The sequence below is a fragment of the Ranitomeya imitator genome, unplaced genomic scaffold (genome assembly GCF_032444005.1).
Source record: "Ranitomeya imitator isolate aRanImi1 unplaced genomic scaffold, aRanImi1.pri SCAFFOLD_113, whole genome shotgun sequence".
NCBI classification, from domain to species: domain Eukaryota; kingdom Metazoa; phylum Chordata; class Amphibia; order Anura; family Dendrobatidae; genus Ranitomeya; species Ranitomeya imitator.
Window position 1 is genome coordinate 207,501 of NW_027193406.1, and position 23,706 is coordinate 231,206.

Here is a 23,706-nt window from a genome sequence, read left to right on the forward strand (position 1 = left end):
TAATTGCCTAGAATACTACTTCCTGCAATTTGTGCCAACTTCCGTGGCTTTGTCCGGAGCTAATGTCCGGAGCTAATGTCCAGAGCTAATGTCCGGAGATTAATTGCCTAGAATACTACTTCCTGCAATTTGTGCCAACTTCCGTGGCTTTGTCCGGAGATAATGTCCGGAGCTAATGTCCGGAGCTAATGTCCGGAGATAAGTGACGTCAACAGTGTCCAGTGTCTGATTGGTTGCCGCCTGCTGCGAGCGACCAATCAGAAATGTGCCGTACTGTGACACACTCCGCCCGCCATTTTGGTGTGATTTTTGAATTTTTACCTCACAGCAAGTTTCTACTGCGTGGAGGCGGGCCCAGTGACGTTGCTCTTCAAGCCTGTTTGGTGTTTTCTCCATATACTGCCTATTATTCACTGACTGTTATACTGAGAGACTGCGGTTTATTAACCTCTTCTTTGCCACATTGGGTATATTGCTCTATTATTTGCCACATAAGGACATTGTCCATTATTGCCCAGCAATTTCTCTGCAATATAAACTGCCTATTTATTAATATCTGCATTCCTGCAAAGAACTATTGCCTATTATTAACTGGCTATTTTCCTACTACCTGACACTGCCTCTTATTAACCTGTTGTTTGCCACCACCACGCTTAAAGCTGTTTAGCTTAGCCAACATGAGCTCTAATAGTAAGGATACTAATGACACAGAGCCCAAAGCTGCTGATGGCGCACGTAAGATTAGGTCTGATATAAAGTATACTAATAATGCAGAGCAAAAAGACGCCGATGCTGCACTTAAGCGCAAACAGCGTGCTAACAAGAGTACAGAGGATAGATGCAAGCGCATGGACACTGTTAAGTATACTAATGACACAGAGTCCAAAGCTGCTGATGGCGCACGTAAGATCAGGTCTGATATAAAGTATGGTAATGATGCAGAGCGAAAAGCCGTCGATGCCGCACGTAAGCGCAAACAGCGTGCTAACAAGAGTACAGAGGATAGATGCAAGCGCCTGGACACTGTTAAGTATACTAATGACACATAGTCCAAAGCTGCTGATGGCGCACGTAAGATCAGGTCTGATATAAAGTATGGTAATGATGCAGAGCGAAAAGCCGCCGATGCCGCACGTAAGCGCAAACAGCGTGCTAACAAGAGTACAGAGGATAGATGCAAGCGCCTGGACACTGTTAAGTATACTAATGACACATAGTCCAAAGCTGCTGATGGCGCACGTAACATCAGGTCTGATAATAAGTATACCAATGACGCTGAGCGAAAAGCCGCCGATGCTGCACGTAAGCGCAAACAGCGTGCTAACGAGACTACAGAGGACAGACATAAGCGCCTGGACACTGTTAATGCTGCTTGCAATAAACGCATTACTAATGAGTCTTTTGAGGACAAAACTAATCGATTAAGTAATAAAGCTGCTGCTGCACGCTCTCAACGTTGCAAACATAATATTTCCACGTCCTCAGTCGTAGATTCTGCCCACAATACAGCTTCTTTGTCTCCATTCATAGAATGTGTGCAGCCTGAAGCTCCTTTAACCGTTGGTAAATCTGCACGTAAGCGCAAACACTGTCCTACTTACACTCCAAATGATAAACGCCGTCGCCTGCACACTGTTAAGTCTGCTTATAAGACATGCTTCACACCTGACTCTTCTAAGGCAACAAACAAACCATTACCAAATGCAGCTGGTGCACGCCGTGAACGGCGCAAAAAAACCGCTTGCACCTCCATATTAATAAACTCTGACCACGATACACCTTCCAACTCCTCAGTGATTGAATCTGTGGACAGTGAAGATCCTCTACCAGGTCCACGCTTTATATATGTTGGCTTACAGAAACATTCCAATGCTCCGTTATCACAACCTGTACCTCAACATCCTACAGGTTTTACTAATGATGACAGTACCATAGTAGAACACTCCTGTGGTCCTATGAACTATTTATGTGAACATTGTCAAGCATTACATTTTAATGCTGAGATACCAGCAGATAAAAATTTTACTCTGTGTTGTCACAAGAGTAAAGTGCATATACCTATACCCCAATATCCCGAGGTCTTTAAACGATTGCTGACAGGGGAGAGTGAGTTCAGTAAGAATCTCATGGAAAATATTCGTAGTATTAACAGCTCATTTGCTTTCTCATTTTGTTTTTAAAAAGGGTGAGGTTTTTGTGAACAGGTAAGAGACGGGTGGGATGGCTGTTCACACACATCTCTATCTTCAGGTGTGTTCTGTACATAGAAATAGATATATAGATAGGTACATTTTTAGATAGATAGGGAAAGAATAGAGATTTTGCTTTCACATCAACATTTTTCTGCTATTTGGAGAATTTATGGTGGAAAAAAGGCTATTTCTGCACTTCCTGCCTAAGGGCTGACCCACGCCACTCTTGCTGTAAGTTGCATGCAATGTATACGGAATTTGTACTTCACTTGCGGCAGGTGCGGCACATGTGGTTTCTGCAGTTTTCGCCACAAAATCTCCACTTACCAGTGTTTTTGTTGTGGCTGCATTTAATGCAATTGCCGAAGCCGCGTTTGCTGCATTTACTGCAAGTTAACTCCAAGCTTCATCTACATTGCATGGCACTTGCTGAAAGTGTGTTGTAGGTCAGTTCTTTTGTGCCAAGTGTGGAAGTTGTATTGTTTTTAACATTACTTCTGCAAATATCAGAAACATGCAGATGTGAAAGAGGTCTGAGTATTAAGAAATAGGAATCAGTTAGTTAGGACCCATCAGTTCAAAGGCTACCGTGATGTGGTTGATGGGCATGCTTATATTAGCCCATCGGTGTACTATGAACGTTGATTTCTTAAATTTTACACTTCTGTAAAAATAAACACAAAAAATTTGGGTACACAAAAAGGCTTTTATTTCTGTTGTACCTATTAGAATTATTTAAAATGAAGGCTTAGCTAAGCCCAAGAGATGATTAAAAACGTTTCATACCAACCCATCAGATGTAAAATTACTGTGAAAATACCTGATGGGCACACAAGTATGCGCCAGTATGGGTACTAAGAGCCTTTCCACATAATAATGAAATATTTTAAAATGTCATAGAACATACCAATATACATAGTTATTGATACATATTATTTATGGCTACATGTTCACAGATCGACCAGAAGAAGAATCCAATTTCACCTGTCAGAAGTGTAGACTAGTGGCCCTTTTAGAAGAAAAGGTGCGGGGTCTGGAAGAAAGAATAGCAACTTTGAAACTCATCAAAGAGAATGAAGACTTTCTAGACAGAACAGAAGCATCTCTACTGGTCACAGAAGGTGCAAAAAGTGTCAGAGAACCTCCAAAAGCAGATGAGTGGAAGCATGTGACCAAAAGAAGCAAGAAGACCATGGAGAAATCACCAACCACACAACTGAAGAACCGATATCAAATCTTTGTAGAGGATGAAGATGGCACACCTAAGAATGAAGCAATACCAGCAAGCAAAAAAGAAAAGGGCACACAGCAACAAGTGACAGCAAAAAGTACAGCCAAGAAGCAACGAAGAGTGGTGGTGGTGGGAGACTCACTACTGAGAGGCACCGAAGCAGCCATCTGCAGACCGGACATAACTGCAAGAGAAGTATGCTGCCTTCCAGGTGCGATGATCAAGGATGTGACCGATAGGATACCAAAGCTCTTCAGCTCCAAGGACGTCCACCCATTTCTTCTGATACATGTTGGCACCAATGACACGGCAAGGAAGGACCTACCGACAATCTGCAAGGACTTTGAAGAGTTGGGGAAGAAAGTAAAGGAACTGGATGCACAGGTAGTTTTTTCTTCTATCCTTCCAGTAGACGGGCATGGCACCAGGAGATGGAACAGGATCCTTGATGCAAACAACTGGCTAAGACGATGGTGCAGACAACAAGAATTTGGATTCCTGGACCACGGTGTGAATTACTGGTATGATGGACTCCTCGCCAGAGACGGACTACACCTCAACAAACCTGGGAAACACACATTCGCCAGAAGACTCGCTACACTCATCAGGAGGGCGTTAAACTAGAAGAAGAGGGGACGGGAAGAAAAACATTAGACTCGAACAAAGACGACCCAGGAAAACATACTCAGAAGGGAGGTAAGAACATTTCTAAAACAATCCACAGTGAGGAGATTGGAACAAAACAAAATCCTCTAAACTGCATGCTCGCAAACGCCAGAAGCCTGACAAACAAGATGGAAGAACTAGAAGCAGAAATATCTACAGGTAACTTTGACATAGTGGGAATAACCGAGACATGGTTAGATGAAAGCTATGACTGGGCAGTTAACTTACAGGGTTACAGTCTGTTTAGAAAGGATCGTAAAAATCGGAGAGGAGGAGGGGTTTGTCTCTATGTAAAGTCTTGTCTAAAGTCCACTTTAAGGGAGGATATTAGCGAAGGGAATGAGGATGTCGAGTCCATATGGGTTGAAATTCATGGAGGGAAAAATGGTAACAAAATTCTCATTGGGGTCTGTTACAAACCCCCAAATATAACAGAAAGCATGGAAAGTCTACTTCTAAAGCAGATAGATGAAGCTGCAACCCATAATGAGGTCCTGGTTATGGGGGACTTTAACTACCCGGATATTAACTGGGAAACAGAAACCTGTGAAACGCATAAAGGCAACAGGTTTCTGCTAATAACCAAGAAAAATTATCTTTCACAATTGGTGCAGAATCCAACCAGAGGAGCAGCACTTTTAGACCTAATACTATCTAATAGACCTGACAGAATAACAAATCTGCAGGTGGTTGGGCATTTAGGAAATAGCGACCACAATATTGTGCAGTTTCACCTGTCTTTCACTAGGGGGACTTGTCAGGGAGTCACAAAAACATTGAACTTTAGGAAGGCAAAGTTTGAACAGCTTAGAGATGCCCTTAATCTGGTAGACTGGGACAATATCCTCAGAAATGAGAATACAGATAATAAATGGGAAATGTTTAAGAACATCCTAAATAGGCAGTGTAAGCGGTTTATACCTTGTGGGAATAAAAGGACTAGAAATAGGAAAAACCCAATGTGGCTAAACAAAGAAGTAAGACAGGCAATTAACAGTAAAAAGAAAGCATTTGCACTACTAAAGCAGGATGGCACCATTGAAGCTCTAAAAAACTATAGGGAGAAAAATACTTTATCTAAAAAACTAATTAAAGCTGCCAAAAAGGAAACAGAGAAGCACATTGCTAAGGAGAGTAAAACTAATCCCAAACTGTTCTTCAACTATATCAATAGTAAAAGAATAAAAACTGAAAATGTAGGCCCCTTAAAAAATAGTGAGGAAAGAATGGTTGTAGATGACGAGGAAAAAGCTAACATATTAAACACCTTCTTCTCCACGGTATTCACGGTGGAAAATGAAATGCTAGGTGAAATCCCAAGAAACAATGAAAACCCTATATTAAGGGTCACCAATCTAACCCAAGAAGAGGTGCGAAACCGGCTAAATAAGATTAAAATAGATAAATCTCCGGGTCCGGATGGCATACACCCACGAGTACTAAGAGAACTAAGTAATGTAATAGATAAACCATTATTTCTTATTTTTAGTGACTCTATAGCGACAGGGTCTGTTCCGCAGGACTGGCGCATAGCAAATGTGGTGCCAATATTCAAAAAGGGCTCTAAAAGTGAACCTGGAAATTATAGGCCAGTAAGTCTAACCTCTATTGTTGGTAAAATATTTGAAGGGTTTCTGAGGGATGTTATTCTGGATTATCTCAATGAGAATAACTGTTTAACTCCATATCAGCATGGGTTTATGAGAAATCGCTCCTGTCAAACCAATCTAATCAGTTTTTATGAAGAGGTAAGCTATAGACTGGACCACGGTGAGTCATTGGACGTGGTATATCTCGATTTTTCCAAAGCGTTTGATACCGTGCCGCACAAGAGGTTGGTACACAAAATGAGAATGCTTGGTCTGGGGGAAAATGTGTGTAAATGGGTAAGTAACTGGCTTAGTGATAGAAAGCAGAGGGTGGTTATAAATGGTATAGTCTCTAACTGGGTCGCTGTGACCAGTGGGGTACCGCAGGGGTCAGTATTGGGACCTATTCTCTTCAACATATTCATTAATGATCTGGTAGAAGGTTTACACAGTAAAATATCGATATTTGCAGATGATACAAAACTATGTAAAGCAGTTAATACAAGAGAAGATAGTATTCTGCTACAGATGGATCTGGATAAGTTGGAAACTTGGGCTGAAAGGTGGCAGATGAGGTTTAACAATGATAAATGTAAGGTTATACACATGGGAAGAGGGAATCAATATCACCATTACACACTGAACGGGAAACCACTGGGTAAATCTGACAGGGAGAAGGACTTGGGGATCCTAGTTAATGATAAACTTACCTGGAGCAGCCAGTGCCAGGCAGCAGCTGCCAAGGCAAACAGGATCATGGGGTGCATTAAAAGAGGTCTGGATACACATGATGAGAGCATTATACTGCCTCTGTACAAATCCCTAGTTAGACCGCACATGGAGTACTGTGTCCAGTTTTGGGCACCGGTGCTCAGGAAGGATATAATGGAACTAGAGAGAGTACAAAGGAGGGCAACAAAATTAATAAAGGGGATGGGAGAACTACAATACCCAGATAGATTAGCGAAATTAGGATTATTTAGTCTAGAAAAAAGACGACTGAGGGGCGATCTAATAACCATGTATAAGTATATAAGGGGACAATACAAATATCTCGCTGAGGATCTGTTTATACCAAGGAAGGTGACGGGCACAAGGGGGCATTCTTTGCGTCTGGAGGAGAGAAGGTTTTTCCACCAACATAGAAGAGGATTCTTTACTGTTAGGGCAGTGAGAATCTGGAATTGCTTGCCTGAGGAGGTGGTGATGGCGAACTCAGTCGAGGGGTTCAAGAGAGGCCTGGATGTCTTCCTGGAGCAGAACAATATTGTATCATACAATTATTAGGTTCTGTAGAAGGACGTAGATCTGGGTATTTATTATGATGGAATATAGGCTGAACTGGATGGACAAATGTCTTTTTTCGGCCTTACTAACTATGTTACTATGTTACATTATTGTTCTTAAGCAAAGAACCGTTGTTGTGGCATTTGCCACAACACGCAAAGTTGTCGTCTGATGTCTTTCATCCCTCCCCTCATAAGCATGTTCATGGATCCTGTGTAACTGTACCTTAAATAACAAGAATTGTCAAGAGCTGGTGAGTGCAGCCATTTTTTGTTCTTTCTTACTATTATTTATTAATTGTATTATTCTTACATTTGAATAAATAAAGTATATATGGATTCTAGACTCCCGATTCTTTAGAATCGGGCTGCCATCTAGTACAGTATATAATGCCATGGATGAGGCCAGTAAGCTGAGTCACCGCTCTTATACATATATATATATATCAGTATATAATGCCATGGATGAGGCCAGTATGCTGAGTCGTTGCTCCTATACATATATATACAGTATATAATGCCATGGATGAGGCCAGTACGCTGAGTCGCTGCTCCTATACATATATATATATACAGTATATAATGCCATGGATGAGGCCAGTATGCTGAGTCGTTGCTCCTATACATATATATATATACAGTATATAATGCCATGGATGAGGCCAGTATGCTGAGTCACCGCTCTTATACATATATATATATCAGTATATAATGCCATGGATGAGGCCAGTATGCTGAGTCGTTGCTCCTATACATATATATACAGTATATAATGCCATGGATGAGGCCAGTATGCTGAGTCGTTGCTCCTATACATATATATATATACAGTATATAATGCCATGGATGAGGCCAGTATGCTGAGTCACCGCTCTTATACATATATATATATATACAGTATATAATGCCATGGATGAGGCCAGTATGCTGAGTCGTTGCTCCTATACATATATATATATACAGTATATAATGCCATGGATGAGGCCAGTATGCTGAGTCGTTGCTCCTATACATATATATATACAGTATATAATGCCATGGATGAGGCCAGTATGCTGAGTCGTTGCTCCTATACATATATATACAGTATATAATGCCATGGATGAGGCCAGTAAGCTGAGTCACCGCTCTTATACATATATATCAGTATATAATGCCATGGATGAGGCCAGTATGCTGAGTCGTTGCTCCTATACATATATATATACAGTATATAATGCCATGGATGAGGCCAGTATGCTGAGTTGTTGCTCCTATACATATATATATATATATACAGTATATAATGCCATGGATGAGGCCAGTAAGCTGAGTCACCGCTCTTATACATATATATCAGTATATAATGCCATGGATGAGGCCAGTATGCTGAGTCGTTGCTCCTATACATATATATACAGTATATAATGCCATGGATGAGGCCAGTAAGCTGAGTCACCGCTCTTATACATATATATCAGTATATAATGCCATGGATGAGGCCAGTATGCTGAGTCGTTGCTCCTATACATATATATATATACAGTATATAATGCCATGGATGAGGCCAGTATGCTGAGTCACCGCTCTTATACATATATATATATATACAGTATATAATGCCATGGATGAGGCCAGTATGCTGAGTCGCTGCTCCTATACATATATATATATACAGTATATAATGCCATGGATGAGGCCAGTATGCTGAGTCGCTGCTCCTATACATATATATATATACAGTATATAATGCCATGGATGAGGCCAGTATGCTGAGTCGTTGCTCCTATACATATATATATATACAGTATATAATGCCATGGATGAGGCCAGTATGCTGAGTCGCTGCTCCTATACATATATATATATACAGTATATAATGCCATGGATGAGGCCAGTATGCTGAGTCGCTGCTCCTATACATATATATATATACAGTATATAATGCCATGGATGAGGCCAGTATGCTGAGTCGCTGCTCCTATACATATATATATATACAGTATATAATGCCATGGATGAGGCCAGTATGCTGAGTCGCTGCTCCTATACATATATATATATACAGTATATAATGCCATGGATGAGGCCAGTATGCTGAGTCGCTGCTCCTATACATATATATATATATATATATATATATATATATATATATATATATATATATATACACAGTATATAATGCCATGGATGAGGCCAGTATGCTGAGTCGCTGCTCCTATACATATATATACACAGTATATAATGCCATGGATGAGGCCAGTATGCTGAGTCGCCGCTCCTATACATATATATATACAGTATATAATGCCATGGATGAGGCCAGTATGCTGAGTCGCCGCTCCTATACATATATATATACAGTATATAATGCCATGGATGAGGCCAGTATGCTGAGTCGCCGCTCCTATACATATATATATATATACAGTATATAATGCCATGGATGAGGCCAGTATGCTGAGTCGCTGCTCCTATACATATATATATATACAGTATATGTGTTCTCCAGGTTGCCTCTCCATAGCTTCTAGAATCTAGCTCTCGTTAAGTAGTTGTTGAAACAACACTGCATTAGGCCTACAAGTTGGGTCTGGGTTGTAGAGACGGTGTCTCCCACTCCAACGTGTTCTCCAGGTTGCCTCTCCATAGCTTCTATCTTCTAGCTCTCGTTAAGTAGTTGTTGAAACAACACTGCATTAGGCCTACAAGTTGGGTCTGGGTTGTAGAGACGGTGTCTCCCACTCCAACGTGTTCTCCAGGTTGCCTCTCCATAGCTTCTATCTTCTAGCTCTCGTTAAGTAGTTGTTGAAACAACACTGCATTAGGCCTACAAGTTGGGTCTGGGTTGTAGAGACGGTGTCTCCCGCTCCAAGGTGTTCTCCAGGTTGCCTCTCCATAGCTTCTGTAACAACTCTTCTGGCATCACAGCATGGCCTCACATCTCTCACACAATCTTACCCACTGCTCCAGGCCATGATGTGGTTTCTGTTTGATGCCAGCTCCATGTTCTGTGTCTCTGCTCTCTGCATGCCTCATGGCTATGTGTGTAGGGGGCCGGCGCCTGAACTCTCTGGTTCTTATAGGAATCAGGTGCATCTGTCTAATCAGTTACTGACCAATTATCAAGAGGCCTCCAGTATATAGTGCAGCTCCACCCTGTGCTCTGGGCCTGTGCAATGTGTTAGCTCAGTTAGTGTTTAGCTTGTAGTCCGCCCTCCAGGAGGCAGAATATCCTGGTCCCTGTGTCTTTGTCCCTGTGTCTTGTTCCATTGCCTTGTCTGTACTTTTTTTCTCGGTCTCCTTGTCTGTGGCTTCCTTCCCTGCTTTGTCTTTCCTTGTGTTCTCAGTCTGCTTACACTCCGCACTCTTGCGGCTCTGCACTCAGTCCTTGCTTCGCACTCTCTGGCTTTGCTCTGTGGCTCCGCTCTTTGCGGTTCTATCTGGCTCCGCCTCCTGTGTTTCTACCCTTGGCTCCGTCTCTGCTCTTGGCTCCGCCTCCAGCGTCTCCGCTCTTGGCGTTACCTCCAGCATCTCCGCTTTTGGTTCCGCCTCCAGCGTCTCCGCTCTTGGCTCCGCCTCCAGCGTCTCCGCTCTTGGCTCCGCCTCCAGCGTCTCCGCTCTTGGCTCCGCCTCGAGGGTCTACGCTCTTGGCTCCGCCTCCAGCGTCTCCGCTCTTGGCTCTACCTCCAGCGTCTCCGCTCTTGGCTCCGCCTCCAGCGTCTCCGCCCTTGGCTCCGCCTCTTGCGGCTCCGCCCTTGGCTCTGCCTTCTCCTTCTCTTCTCTTCGTTCCACCTTCTACTTGTTACTTAGTCCTCCTGTCTGAACAGGTTCCAACCTGTTTCACATACCTGCCTGCAGACCGGTCCCTACCGGTTCTTCCTATGTTCCAGCCGTACCCGCCTGCCTACCTGAGAGCCAGCCGTGTCCGCCTGCCCGCCAGTGTCTCTGTTGTACCCGTCTGCCTGCCTGTGTCCCAGCCGTGCCCGCCTGTCAGCCAGAGTGCCAGCCGTGCCCGATCCGTTCCTTAGTGGGATCAGCAGCCACAGCCAGACATCACCCTGGAGTGGAACCTGGTAGCTTCCTATTGCACAAGTCTGACCTTACCATCAGAGGCTCCAGCGAACACCTAGGAAGCTACTTAGTTACGCCCCTTCCAGGGACGTTTGGTCTGTGGTCCAGTGGGGCCACACCCCCGTATGCCCGCGCCAACCAGTCTGGGCGCGTGCGTGACAGCTTCTATCTTCTAGCTCTCGTTAAGTAGTTGTTGAAACAACACTGCATTAGGCCTACAAGTTGGGTCTGGGTTGTATAGACGGTGTCTTCCGCTCCAAGGTGTTCTCCAGGTTGCCTCTCCATAGCTTCTATCTTCTAGCTCGCGTTAAGTAGTTGTTGAAACAACACTGCATTAGGCCTACAAGTTGGGTCTGGGTTGTAGAGACGTGTCTGCCGCTCCAAGGTGTTCTCCAGGTTGCCTCTCCATAGCTTCTATCTTCTAGTTCTCATTAAGTAGTTGTTGAACCAACACTGCATTAGGCCTACAAGTTGGGTCTGGGTTGTAGAGACGGTGTCTCCCGCTCCAATGTGTTCTCCAGGTTGCCTCTCCATAGCTTCTATCTTCTAGCTCTTGTTAAGTAGTTGTTGAAACAACACTGCATTAGGCCTACAAGTTGGGTCTGGTTTGTAGAGATGGTGTCTTCCGCTCCAAGGTGTACTCCAGGTTGCCTTTCCTGAGCTTCTATCGTCAGGCTCTTGTTAAATAGTTGTTAAATGGAACAACTGCATTTGGCCTACTAGTTGGGTTGGGGCCTACTAACAGTGTCTGCCGTTCCTTGCTGTTCTCCTGGTTTCCTGTCCTGAAATTCCATTTTCAGGCTGTCGTTAAGTAGTTGTTAATGTTACGGCACAGATTAATGCGGCTCTGCAGAAAATGGACAAACGTATAGGAGTGGTGGAGGAGAGGGTGAGCACGGCAGAAGATCACATAGTTAAGCTACAAAAAGCTGAAAAGAAGTTTGCCCAAGCAATAGCCGAGCTCGCTGCCAAAAATGAGGATCTGGAAAATAGGTCCAGAAGGAATAACATACGTATAGTGGGGCTGCCTGAAAAGACTGAGGGGAGAAATCCCACTGAGTTTGTGGAGAACTGGCTGCTGGAGAAGATTGGGAACACAGTGTTGACAAAAGTTTTTGCTGTTGAACGTGCTCATAGGGTCCCGCCGCAGCCCCCTGCCCCAGGAGCGAATCCCCGTACCATGCTTGCTAAAATACTGAACTACAGGGACAGAGACATTATCCTTAGAAAGGCTAGAGAGATGGAGGATCTGAACGGCTGGAGGTCAGAAAATCGCCATTTATCCGGATTATTCTGCTGCGGTTCAGAAGCAGCGGATGAAGTTTACTGGAGTCAAGCGGCGACTGAGGGAGCTGGGAGTGCAGTACTCAGTGATGTTTCCTGCCAAGCTGAGACTGGTGGCTTTTAATAAGACACATTTCTTCCTGACACCGGAGGACGCTACCCAGTGGCTTGACACCAATGAGAAAAAGTTGAAAGGAGTGGGAGACTGACATGCCGGCGAGATTTGGCTGGAAATTGGTTTCTCTGCTGTTGGCGGAGAGTTTTGCGCTGGTTAGCGTCGGTTTTAAAAAAGTTGAGCAACTGCTGAGGGTTCTGCTAGGCCATGTTGAGGACTGGCCGGAGGGGACAGTACTGTCTACCAAATGTGGGGGAGGAGGGCTATGACGGATATTGTAAATTGGTTTGCTATTTTTCTTACATGTCATAGAAGTGCAATGTTAAGTTATAATAAAGTTAGGGGGAAATTATGTTTAGTGTGGCAGCGGGACACGAATGGAGAGGGTTAAGTGAGGGAGAGTGTTCGCAGTGGGCAGTGGAGCCCCACTCTTGCTGAGAGGAAAAATGCGTTACACTGGGGGGGTTAGGGGGGTAAGTTGGGAGGAGGTAGGGGGGCGGGAGGGGGTAGGGGGGATGGGAGGGGTGGGGCAGCTCATACTTGGGAAATTGGATAAAATGAGAAATGATGAGCCACAGGGGGGGAGAATGTATTAAAATATTGAGTTGGAATGTGAGAGGTCTGGCGGATAAAACACGGCGAGCGGCAAGTCTACAGTATGCTCAAGAGCAGAAGGTTTCAATGATATGTCTGCTGGAGACACATTTAGTGCGGGAGAGGGTGAATGTATTGAATAGGCGCTGGATACAGAAAGCGTATCATTCTACTTTCTCAACGTACTCTAGGGGTGTGTCGGTGTTGATTCCTGCTGGGGTGCAATATGAGGAGGTAATGGTAAAGGAAGATTTGGATGGTCAGTATGTGGTGGTGAAGTGTAAAATGAATGGAGTATTGATGTGTATAGTGGCAATGTATATTCCGCCCCCATACTCAAGCAAGAAGATAAGAGAGGTGCTGGAGAGGGTTGAGCGCTGGGGACCGTTACCATTACTAATAATCGGCGACCTTAATAATATATGTGATGACTTTTGGGACAAGAACAAAAACCCCCAGAATAGGACGGCGGGACATACCACTACGTTTGGGACTTATGTCGGGGAAGTGGGCATGATTGATTTATGGAGAGTTAGGCATATCGGGGAAAGGGCGTATTCATGCTACTCTCCAGCTCATGGTACTCTGTCTAGGATTGATCTGGCACTGGGTAACCGATTATTAGATACGATGGTGGGGGACGTGAGATATTTACCTAGGGCTCTCTCAGACCATAGTCCAGTTGAAGTGGAATTTAGACCAGTGGGGACACGGAACGGGAGCAGAAGGGAGTGGAAAATTCACCCTAATTGGTTACACAGTATAGATTTGGAGAAGATTAAGAAGGAACTAGGGGAATTCTTTGAGATAAATGAGGGAAGTGTAGATGTGCTTACTGTGTGGGAAGCCATGAAGGCGTACTTGAGAGGGCTGTTGTTTAGGGATATTAGCAGGTGTAAGCGGAAATCGAGAGAGGCAGAGAGGTTGGCGATTGATGGGCTGAGGGTGGCTGAGGATGAGATGGTAATAACGGGTACTCTGGAGGCTGGGAGGAGGTTGAAAGCAGCTCAAAACCAGCTAGAGGAGGTCTTGCTGAGTAAGGCTGAAAGGAAGAGGGAATTCATGAATCTGGCCTATTATCAGGAGGGTGAATCAGTGGGTCATTTACTGTCGCTGGTGGCATCTGCCCAGAGAAATACATCCTTTGTTCATTCTCTGGTGACTGGGAGTGGTGTTGCTGTTTCGGAGACTTCAGAGATTTTGGAGACTTTTGCAGATTTTTACGCAGACTTATACTCCTCTCGGGTAGATGGGTCAATGGAGGACACGGTGGCGTTCCTTGAGGAGTTGGAGCTCCCGAGGCTGAGTGACAGGGATAGGGAGGATCTGGAGGCTCCCATTACGGAAGAGGATCTGGGACGGGCATTACAGTCGATGGCTAATGGGAAGGCGCCTGGCGTAGACGGATTTCCTGCTGAAATTTATAAAAACTTGGGGGAAGTGTTGATCCCTAAATTGAAGGTGGTCTTGGAGGAGGCTAGGATTGGCGGAAGGCTGCCGGCATCTATGCGGGAGGCCACAATAGTGGTGATTCCAAAGGAGGGGAAAGACCTGACACAGCCGGATTCATATCGACCAATTTCTTTACTTACTATGGACGTTAAACTCCTGGCTAAGGTGTTGGTGATGAGGTTGACAAGTGTTATTTCTGGCCTGGTACACTCAGATCAATCTGGCTTTATGCCTGATAGGTCAACTGGGATCAACTTGCGAAGATTGTATGTAAACTTGCAACTCAGAGCTGATAACTGTGGCCAGAGAGTTATTGGATCTTTAGACGCTCACAAGGCGTTCGATAGTGTGGAGTGGGGGTATCTCTGGCAAGTGTTGCAAAGAATGGGGTTTGGACCGCAGTTCATATCCTGGATTCAATTAATGTACTCGATGCCGATGGCCAGGGTTAGGGTAAATGGGGAGTTGTCACGGACCATACAATTGGCTAGAGGGACGAGGCAGGGGTGTCCGCTTTCCCCCCTTTTGTTTGGTCTAGCAGTGGAGCCGCTGGCTGCTGCACTTCGACGGTCTGATGAGATGACGGGATTTAAATATGGGGTGATTGAAGAAAGGGTGGCGTTGTATGCGGACGACATTTTGTTGTTTCTGGCAGATCCAGTTGCATCCTTGGAAGGAGCCATTGGGATTATTGAACGATTTGGATCAGTGTCGGGGCTTAGGATAAACTGGAGTAAGTCTATCTTGTTTAAGGTGGACGATGTGGATGGGGAGCCATTGGAGAATGGGCGACTGGAGGTGACGAGTAAATTTAAGTAGCTGGGAATATGGGTATCTATGCCGGTCACTGACTATATACATGAGAATCTGACTCCAATCTTGGGTGCACTCAAGGCAAAAGCGGATGCATGGCTCAAGCTACATTTGTCTGTGGTAGGTAGGGTGAATCTTATCAAAATGATTCTGATGCCAAAAATACTGTATATTCTTCACAATGCACCGGTCTGGATACCACGTGGGAAATTTAGACAGATCAACTCTCTGTTTAGGAACTTGATTTGGGGGAGGCAACATCCGCGTATTAAACTAGAGACACTTCAGCGACCCAAGGATGATGGGGGTCTGGCATTGCCTAACCCTGAATTGTACTTCCTCGCAGCCCAGAGTCAGCATCTAAGGGGCTGGGCGCATGAAGGGTCATCTGGAGCGGTACAGCGGTTGATGGAAGTGGTGACAAAAAGAAGGCCAGTGGTACAATGTTTGGAGGATGGATCCTTGGAGAATTTGGGGAAGCTATACCCGACTTTGCTGTTGATACGCAAGCTGTGGAGTAGATTGAGGCATGTACGTGGGATCACGGACTTGACTAGATACTCGCCGATATGGCATAATAACAATCTGAAAGAATTTGAGGCATTAGGGGTACTGATAGAGTGGTTGGGCAAAGGGATTCAGTATGTGCATCAAATAATTGAACAAGGTGAACTGAAATCATTCTCCCAATTGCAGGCGGAATTTGGCCTTGGAAATGCAGGGGAGTATCAGTATCTGCGGATGAGGCATGCTTTTGGAGCTCAGAGTAGGAACGGAGGTATTAGGATTCAAAGGGATATAGTACTGGAGTATGTGTGTAATGACGGGACGACTGGAGGAGTCATATCCACTCTGTACAGGGATCTGTTGCACACTTTCCTATTGGGGTTTCCAATAATGGCGAGAGCTAAATGGGAAAGAGATCTGGGCCCAATGGATAATGAGACTTGGGAGTCGGTGTTGGAATGGATCCCAAAACTGTCGATGAGTGAACCGTATAGATTGTCACAGCTTTATGTGGTACACAGAGTTTATAGGTCTCCGATGGTGCTATATAAGGCAGGATTGCGTAATGACTCTGAATGTCCGAGGTGTAGGTCTACGGATGCAGACATTTTCCATATGATGTGGACATGTCCGAGGTTGGTTGCCTTTTGGGTGGTCGTTTTAAGTCGTATGGAATGTGCGTATGGATGCACGGTGCCAAGGGATCCAGTTGTATGCTTGTTGGGATGCGTGGATGAGATTGGGGTGGATAAACATCTAAAGATAGCTATAGCTAGATTGTTGTACATGGCTAGGAAGGTGATAGCTAGAAACTGGATTAGGGAAGAGCCGCCGTCAAGAGGAGAATTCCTCCAGTACGTAAAACAGGGCCTGACACTAGAAAAAGGGATTTATAAGAAGAAAGGGAAAACTGAAAAGTTCAATAAAATGTGGTCTCCATGGATTGCTATGGGATAGTAAGGTGAAGTGTGGCTTATACGATTGGTTGAGGGATTAGACACTCAATTGTTTTAATGATGGTAGTAATTAACAAGACGAGCTGCTTTGTGGGGTGGGGGAGGGGGGCTTTGGGATCGAAGGGGGTTGTTTGAAGGGAGAGGGGGGAAAAATACTCTGTATTGAAAATGCAAATGAAACATGTTAATTGTACTGTTATTCTTAATAAAAATTTATTTGAACAAAAAAAAAAAAAGTAGTTGTTAATGTTAGACTGCATTTGGCCTACTAGTTGGGTTGGGGCCTACTATTGGTGTCTGCCGCTCCTTGCTGTTCTCCTCCACTGAACAAAGCTGTGCCGCCTGTTTACTACTGTTGCCAATTTTGAACTGCATTTAGACTACTTACTGATTTGGGCCTACTCTCTGTGTCAGCCTCTCATTACAGTCGTCCTCCATTGAACAAAGCAATGCCCCCTGGTTAGTCCTGTTACCAATTTTGAACTGCATTTAGCCCACTTTATTCTTTGGGTCCATATCTGTGTTTCCTCCTCATCCTGCCCATTGCCCAGCCAGTGATAGAAGAGTCTGCTGGTACATTGACCCATAACGCAACATTCGCCGTGCACGCTACACAGCAAGATTGTAACCCTGCTGAAAGTCAGGTTCCTCTTCCCGCATACCATACCACCTTACACTGGGACAAAGAGGAAGGTGCAGATGAAAGTGCAGGTTCCTTCATCAGGTGGGGGGAGGAATACTCGTTGGCGACGTCACTGGCACAGGGCCCCTCATAGTACGCAAAAGTGTCGCTGCCGGTGGGAGGCGCCCCCGCCGTGCAAACACACCGCCGTACTTTGAGAGGCCCTGTGCCAGTGCCAATGCCAACGAGTGGGCCCCCCCTGCTTGCTCAGGATCACAGCACTTGCAAAGTTGAAATACTTATCTCTCCCTGCTCCACTGCCGTGACGTGGTCCAGATTTCCTGGGCCCACTAAATACTTGAACCAGCCCTACCCCCCACAACTTTAGCCAAATGACTCCCAATTTCCAATGCCTTACTATTATTATAAGGTAAATTAAGATTGACGAGCTTCAGTAACAAGAATGGATGTTTTTGCCATTAAAATGGGCACTGTACATGTTTTCCTGGCCTCCACTCACTGCCGAATATGCTCCCCCATTGACTTGCATTGGATTTTGTGTTTCGGTCGATCCCCGACTTTTCGCGATAATCGGCCGATTCCATTCGACTCGACTTTTGAGATAGTCGGGTTTCGCAAAACCCGACTCGACCCTAAAAAACTAAAAGTCGCTCAACCCTAGTGCTGATGTAAAGTAGACATGTGAGAAATATTACTTATTAAGTATTTTGTGTGACATATCTGTGTGTGTAAAGCAGGATGGCACCATTGAAGCTCTAAAAAACTATAGGGAGAAAAATACTTTATCTAAAAAACTAATTAAAGCTGCCAAAAAGGAAACAGAGAAGCACATTGCTAAGGAGAGTAAAACTAATCCCAAACTGTTCTTCAACTATATCAATAGTGAAAGAATAAAAACTGAAAATGTAGGCCCCTTAAAAAATAGTGAGGAAAGAATGGTTGTAGATGACGAGGAAAAACTAACATATTAAACACCTTCTTCTCCACGGTATTCACGGTGGAAAATGAAATGCTAGGTGAAATCCCAAGAAACAATGAAAACCCTATATTAAGGGTCACCAATCTAACCCAAGAAGAGGTGCGAAACCGGCTAAATAAGATTAAAATAGATAAATCTCCGGGTCCGGATGGCATACACCCACGAGTACTAAGAGAACTAAGTAATGTAATAGATAAACCATTATTTCTTATTTTTAGTGACTCTATAGCGACAGGGTCTGTTCCGCAGGACTGGCGCATAGCAAATGTGGTGCCAATATTCAAAAAGGGCTCTAAAAGTGAACCTGGAAATTATAGGCCAGTAAGTCTAACCTCTATTGTTGGTAAAATATTTGAAGGGTTTCTGAGGGATGTTATTCTGGATTATCTCAATGAGAATAACTGTTTAACTCCATATCAGCATGGGTTTATGAGAAATCGCTCCTGTCAAACCAATCTAATCAGTTTTTATGAAGAGGTAAGCTATAGGCTGGACCACGGTGAGTCATTGGACGTGGTATATCTCGATTTTTCCAAAGCGTTTGATACCGTGCCGCACAAGAGGTTGGTACACAAAATGAGAATGCTTGGTCTGGGGGAAAATGTGTGTAAATGGGTTAGTAACTGGCTTAGTGATAGAAAGCAGAGGGTGGTTATAAATGGTATAGTCTCTAACTGGGTCACTGTGACCAGTGGGGTACCGCAGGGGTCAGTATTGGGACCTGTTCTCTTCAACATATTCATTAATGATCTGGTAGAAGGTTTACACAGTAAAATATCGATATTTGCAGATGATACAAAACTATGTAAAGCAGTTAATACAAGAGAAGATAGTATTCTGCTACAGATGGATCTGGATAAGTTGGAAACTTGGGCTGAAAGGTGGCAGATGAGGTTTAACAATGATAAATGTAAGGTTATACACATGGGAAGAGGGAATCAATATCACCATTACACACTGAACGGGAAACCACTGGGTAAATCTGACAGGGAGAAGGACTTGGGGATCCTAGTTAATGATAAACTTACCTGGAGCAGCCAGTGCCAGGCAGCAGCTGCCAAGGCAAACAGGATCATGGGGTGCATTAAAAGAGGTCTGGATACACATGATGAGAGCATTATACTGCCTCTGTACAAATCCCTAGTTAGACCGCACATGGAGTACTGTGTCCAGTTTTGGGCACCAGTGCTCAGGAAGGATATAATGGAACTAGAGAGAGTACAAAGGAGGGCAACAAAATTAATAAAGGGGATGGGAGAACTACAATACCCAGATAGATTAGCGAAATTAGGATTATTTAGTCTAGAAAAAAGACGACTGAGGGGCGATCTAATAACCATGTATAAGTATATAAGGGGACAATACAAATATCTCGCTGAGGATCTGTTTATACCAAGGAAGGTGACGGGCACAAGGGGGCATTCTTTGCGTCTGGAGGAGAGAAGGTTTTTCCACCAACATAGAAGAGGATTCTTTACTGTTAGGGCAGTGAGAATCTGGAATTGCTTGCCTGAGGAGGTGGTGATGGCGAACTCAGTCGAGGGGTTCAAGAGAGGCCTGGATGTCTTCCTGGAGCAGAACAATATTGTATCATACAATTATTAGGTTCTGTAGAAGGACGTAGATCTGGGTATTTATTATGATGGAATATAGGCTGAACTGGATGGACAAATGTCTTTTTTCGGCCTTACTAACTATGTTACTATGTTATTTAAGGGCATGAAAATTCAAAGTTGGAAAATTTGAAAATTTGAATTTTTTTTGCCAAATTTCTGTTTTTTTCACAAATAAACGCAAGTTATATCGAAGAAATTTTACCACTATCAAGAGGTACAATATGTCACGGGAAAACATTGTCAGAATCAGCAGGATCCGTTGAAGCGCTCCAGATTTATAACCTCATAAAGGGACAGTGGTGAGAATTGTAAAAATTTGCCTTGTCATTAACGTGCAATACACCCTTGGGGTAAAGGGGTTAAAGCTCCAGCTATTAAAAAAAACACCTGCTGGAGTGGTGCTTTAATAATTTAATAAGCAAATTTTTATAAAGTTAATAAAGTCTTGGAATAAATGTTATGAATAAATGTTGAAATAAAAGTCTTGGAATAACTGCGTAATCATGACATGGAGCACCTGCTGCATGAGGCCCCCAATATCACTGGCGTTATCAGGCGGTCAGGCGTCCATGTTTGCTATGTGCATGTGTCCGCTAGAAAGGTTTGGCTTCTCTCAATAGAGAATTGAGAAAAGCCAAAAGAGTCATCACATGACGCCTGTGGACATCAGCAATGCTGAGGCCATTGTTACTGTACATGGGGGGACTCAGGACATTATTAAATGTCAAGTGGGCCCTTAAGAAGCATTACTGTTCATAGGGGCACCAGTGGCATAGCTACCGGGTGGTAGAGAATTCTGAGCTGGCTGTCAGTCAGTGCCGGGGCACGGTTACAGCTGCCGCTCTCTATACACAGAGCAGTGACTGAAACTGTGCAGACGCCGCCCCTATGACTGGAAGAGCGAGGCTGCCGGGAGAAATAAAGATAATTTCCTCCTTCCAGGGGGACTCTCTCGCTGCATGGTGTAAGAACGCTATTAACTATTACACTGTGTTTTGGGGGAGCAGCGGGGACATAATTCCATGTATAGGGGAACTCTGTTGGACATCGTACTGTATGTACGGGAGCTGCAGGCCCATCCTACTGTGTATAAGGGAGCTGTGAGATCATCATATTGTGTATGGGGGAGCTGTGGGCTTGCCATACTGTGTATAGGGGAGCTGTGAAGGTATTATACTGTGCATAAGGGAGCAGTTGGCCCATTATACTGTATATAGGGAACCTCTGGGGGGCATAACACTTTCTATAGTGGAGCTCTGTTGGCATTATACTGTGTATAGGGGAGCTGTGGGATCATCATTCTTTGTATAGGGGAGCAGTGGGCTCATCATACTGTATAGAAGGGAGCAGTGGGGACATCATACGGTGTATAGGGGAGTTGTGGGCTCACTATACTATGTAAAGGGGAGCAGTTGGGACATCAAACTGTGTATAGAGAAATTGTGGGATCATCATACTGTGTATAGGGGAGCATAATACTTTCTATAGTGGAGCTCTGTTGGCATTATACTGTGTATAGTGGAGCAGTGGGCTCATCATACTGTATAGAGGGGAGCAGTGAGGACATCACACTGTGCATAGGGGAGCAGTGGGCTCATCATACTGTGTATAGAAGAGCTGTGGGATCATCATTCTGTGTATAGGGGAGCTGTGGGGGCACTATACTGTGTACAGGGAAGCTGTGGGCCCCCCATACTGTGTATAGTGGAGCTGTACATGGGAGGAACTTAGGAGACATTATTAAATCTTAATTGGGCACTTAAGCATTATTGCTATGGGGCAGTCAGACTATTGTGACCTTTAAAGCTGCATATGGGATATTATTACTTTTTAGGGACAAAAAGTGGAGAGCACAGGGCACTAATTTTCTAGGAAGGCATTTTACTATTTAGCGAGCACAAAGGAGTCATTATTACTATGTAAGGGGCACAGTGGTGGCATTAGTGTGATGCCCCAGGGTCCTGGTCATCACAGTGGCATTGCTTTCCTCAAGGGGAGATGTCACACTTGGAAGCGATGAAGGATAACTCTCACCAGGTAACACAAACATGTAACTTGTTCACACTCCAGGCCACAAGGGGGAGCTGTTGATCCTAATTTCTAGGTGACTCGCCTGCATTTAGAGATATATTGTTGTTTGGAGGGAATGTTAGTCAGATAGTGCCCGAGAGCAGACTGGAGCAGTCTGAGGGAGGAAGAACGTATGAGGAGCCGTGCAGCCACGAGAAAGTGCTGCAGCTCCTAGACAGAGATAATACAGACAGCCAAACAGATTGTAGTGAGCGTGTGGAAGAGCGAAGCACATGAGAAGGAACACCAGTGGAGCAGAGCAGTGAATTAGCTACCTCCCTGGCTGGCGCAGATTACCGGTAGCCGGAACACTGAGGTTGTGAGGGACTCCAGGACTGACAGCAGAAACCAGCAGGACAGCTGGATTAGGCTAGGGTCACATTGCGTTAGTGCAATCCGTTTAGCGCTAGCGGATTGCGCTAACGCAATGTTTTCTATGGGGCTGCGGTCGGTGTCGCGGTAACGTCCCCGCTCTCGCAGATCCCCGATCTGCGAGAGCGGAGAACGGACCGCGGGCGCGCCTCGGACGCTGCAAGCAGCGTCCGCGGCGCGCCAGGAATCACCGGCGCGTCGCTAGCGCGTGCCGAACATGGCACGCGCTAGTGAAGCGTGTTCCCATTGCCTTCAATGGGCGCGTTAACGGACGCGTTGCACGGCGTTAATTTCGCCGTGCAACGCTGTCCGTTAAACGCGGTCCCATAACGCAATGGGAACCCAGCCTTACACATCACGTCACCTGTTCGCCCTAATACCCAGGAGGCACAGTGACACAGAGCCGCGACATGATAGAGACCCTGTAAAAAGGCTCGAGTCACCTGCCATACGGGTTAAGGTCCCATCTTTATGGAGATAATTTTTAAAGTTCACTGCATTCTCTTGTGGATATCATGCAAAAAAAAATCTAAATTTATTATAGCATACTCTGTGAGCGTAACAGAATCTTAAACAATAAGCGACATACAAGAAAAACGTTTCGGCTCCGCCGGAGCCTTTATCACAAATCGCTGTAAATAGAGAAAAGAAACAAAATAAATAAGTAAAACCAGAATGGAAATTCAAAATAATAAAGAACATCTGTGAATAGTCTATAGTGTGGGGTCCTCCTGGTGCAAATTAATATATACAAAGTATATACACACAATCTGTAAACGAAGGGAAAAAAATAACGACAGGTCCACCTGAATCTGTGGACTAGGAATCCTACATAAAGATATATACACACATATGCAAATATACATGAAAACATGCTAGTATACTGAGACAGGACTGGATCATATATATATAAGAGTAATGGAAGTGCACGGTTACCTTATTCCAGAAGGAAAAGAGATAAGGAAGGCTGGGGATAAGGATCCCAGAGGTATCATATGGATACTGTGAATTACCTGTGTGAAGGGTAGTTGTAAGCGGCGCTCCCGCGCCCTGCTGTGTCGGCGTGCATGTTCACCGCCACAGCCAGGGTTAAATAATACTACATGCCGCCAGACCGGAAGTCAGCAGCTCAGGCCGGATATGTACCCAAAACGTTAGACCAAACAATATATGAGGCGTACCTCCAGAAAGAGCATATATCCAAAAAAGAAGGGAAGTAACATACCAAAAAATAAAATATAGAAAATTTTTATTAGATATGATTAAAAGACAAAAATACAATTCATAT